This window comes from Ipomoea triloba, chromosome 4, assembly GCF_003576645.1.
Source record: "Ipomoea triloba cultivar NCNSP0323 chromosome 4, ASM357664v1".
Classification (NCBI taxonomy): domain Eukaryota; kingdom Viridiplantae; phylum Streptophyta; class Magnoliopsida; order Solanales; family Convolvulaceae; genus Ipomoea; species Ipomoea triloba.
In genome coordinates, this window is record NC_044919.1 from 13,110,930 (window position 1) to 13,113,754 (window position 2,825).

The following is a 2,825-nucleotide window of genomic DNA, read 5'->3' on the forward strand; positions in this document are numbered from 1 at the left end:
CATTTTTCTTTTAAATAAAGTTTAGATGGACGAAGGAGATTGTGTTTGAGATTTGTAGAAATTAAAGATTTTAATTTATATATTTACATATCTTACTTAAACTTAGTATTTTTTTTTTAATTCACTAAATTCAGTTTCTTATATTTGAAAGCACAAGGTATCAATATTAAAGAGAATGATATTTTTATATTTACTAAATTATTAGTTTTAATTACCCATAGTAATAGCACAAATCTTTTACTCTAAATAATTAATATTAAAATAATAATAATAATAATAATAATAATAATAATAATAATATTTCATAAGAATACTCCTTAAAAATGTTTTGTTTTTTTTTTTTGTTTTTTTTTTACAAAAATAATTATATAAACTATTGATTGTTGTGCCTTTTAATTTTTGAATGAGTTATGCTGTTTTCCCCACTAGGTGGAGTTGGGAGGGGAACAAATGATGTTAATTTTATAACTTAATCACAACAATATATAAGCATACAATTACCTCTCAAGATTAAACTATTCTTAAATAAATAAGGTATTATAATACAATGAATAATATTAATTACATGAGTACATTACAAATATCTCCTTACAACATTCGGACTAAATATCTAGCAAATAATGAGAGAGAATTTGTTTGTCTCCTCCAACACTTCCATGATCTTTTGGTCATATATGAGTCATGCATAAGAAATTTTAAACTAATGTAATGTGTATTCTCTGGAGTTCAATCATTCATTCAATGAAATTCAATGACCTTGTGGACGAATTGAAGTAGCTCTTCGAAATGGGAGGTCATCATTGATTTGAGCTTAGTAGGTTGAGAAAGTAATTGGTCATCATTGGTTTGAGCTCGGTAGGTTGAGAAAGTAATTATAAACAGATGTTTAATAAAGTCAATAGTACTAAAAAAAATTTCCCTAAACATAATGAGAAAACTAATCTTCTCATTAGTTCTTATCAATCATAAATTGACTTCTCAATATTTTGTCTTCAGTATTAACTCTTAAAATTTTACCAAATGGAATAATTGTTTGAAACGTGCAAAATGCTTTATAAGATTCCTCTGCTCTCTTCTCCTCTACACAGGCAAAACAATATGTTTGTTAATCTTGAATCAATAATAATAATCTATCCAAACCAAATTGTTAGTCTTTTTCACTTCTATACAAATATTAAGAGTATAATAATTATTTATATATTTGCTTAATTGAAAATGATTCAAAATACTTAAAGTAAATTAATAAGAGTATTGTATATGTGTGGGCAAGTGCATAACAATTAATATGTCATTCCATATTTATATGTATTGAAATAACATATATACCTAGTAGTGGGTTGCAAGCAGTGATTATATGTATGTCTTTGACTTTCGTAGCTAAATTGGATTGTTCCTTTAGCTGATTTGGGACCTGAAATTAACAGTCAAGCTAAAAGATTAACCACAATAGATCAGTGATTATATAGTAATATATAAGTCTAAACAACTAAGTAGAAAATCATTTCAACAAATGAAGAATCTTAGCATACTTGATTCCCATCATAAGTAGGTGGGCAAAATGTGTTGCATAAACAAGAACGTAACACTTCTTGCAATCCAGTAGTTCGTAATAGGTAGTGTTGAATTTTGTAGCGCAGAGTTATATGATGGTTGCTAGTTGTGATCAAAGGATGGTACTATATTTAGACTTCACTTTAGATGTGTGGATCCTTTCACGTTGGATTCTCCATGGATGATGGCCAAAGAAGCAAGCATCGTTGTTAGCTTGCCTTCCCATGAATAGGTCGATAGCGTGCTTAATAGATAGATTGCTGTTGAGTGTACACCTTCGTTGCTCAAACATTTCAATACTATCTAAAAATGAAATTGATCAAAAGAAAGTGACAAAAAATTAACGATCATGTCAGCTTCAATTCATTTTACATAAACTTGTTAAGTAGAAAGTCCTCCTACTAAATACTATGACTAGCTATTGTTGAGCGGAGGCCAGTAAGGACCAAGTTTAACACTCTGTGGCTAAGAGATTGTTGGATGGAAGCTGGTAAAGGACCAAGTCTAGCACCTTGACTCTCAAAAATGTGTAGCGATATATGCTTACGCTTACGCTACTAGCTATAGCTTTTAGCATATTGGTAAGCGTTTGGAGGCGATATTGAATGTGCTTTAACAGGTTGAGAAAGTATAGATAAACATATACTACAATGTAATAAAGTCCGTAGTACTAAAACTACATGTACATAATACCTTCCCCACCCCGACCCCAGACACATATATAATGATGAGTAGGTTAACTAACCTTTTTGATGATGAAAATATAATCCGCAATATGATGCATAAAATTGACATTGAAATCTCTGCCATCAAGGCCGTGTGCTTCCACCGAAGCATTATTCTCCATTTTAACACTCTCATCAATGTGTATAGTTGGTAGCTGCCTCTGAAGCTCTGAGAACATCATTGCTAGTTTGTGAATTATGTCAGAAAGGGTGTTTAATTTGTACATTGTACAAGTACGAGGATGCCTATAATCCATTTCCTATATATAGCATATCAAAATTGAATAAAGAAGGAATAAATTCCTTGCTTAGCTTCATGAATGTCTAAAGTTGTATATTAATTTGCCTGCTGCTTTGTAGTCATCTCCTTTATACAAAGTATGAAGTTGAATAAATAAATTAGGAACTGAAGGAATATATAGCTTCCTTGCTTCAAACGGAAGTTTTAACACTGGATCAAATGCAGACATACAGGACTTTCTGTGTAGCCGGTGTGTATTGCACCATTAGATATACATAAATGCACTACACAGTATTCGAAAATGCATC

At 30.5% G+C, this 2,825-nt stretch overlaps 1 long non-coding RNA gene across 2 annotated transcripts; it reads right to left on the reverse strand.

Moving 5' to 3' along the window:
• Window positions 1-583: 583 nt before the first annotated feature.
• Window positions 584-2,428, reverse strand: LOC116017800. Of its 2 annotated transcripts, XR_004097969.1 has the most exons (4): window positions 2,297-2,428; window positions 1,530-1,854; window positions 1,327-1,411; window positions 584-1,080 (listed from the first exon to the last, which is right to left on the reverse strand). It is a non-coding gene; the product is annotated as an uncharacterized LOC116017800 (long non-coding RNA). The 2 variants fall into 2 exon arrangements; XR_004097968.1 differs by lacking the exon at window positions 584-1,080 and having other exon boundaries at window positions 1,236-1,411.
• Window positions 2,429-2,825: the final 397 nt, after the last annotated feature.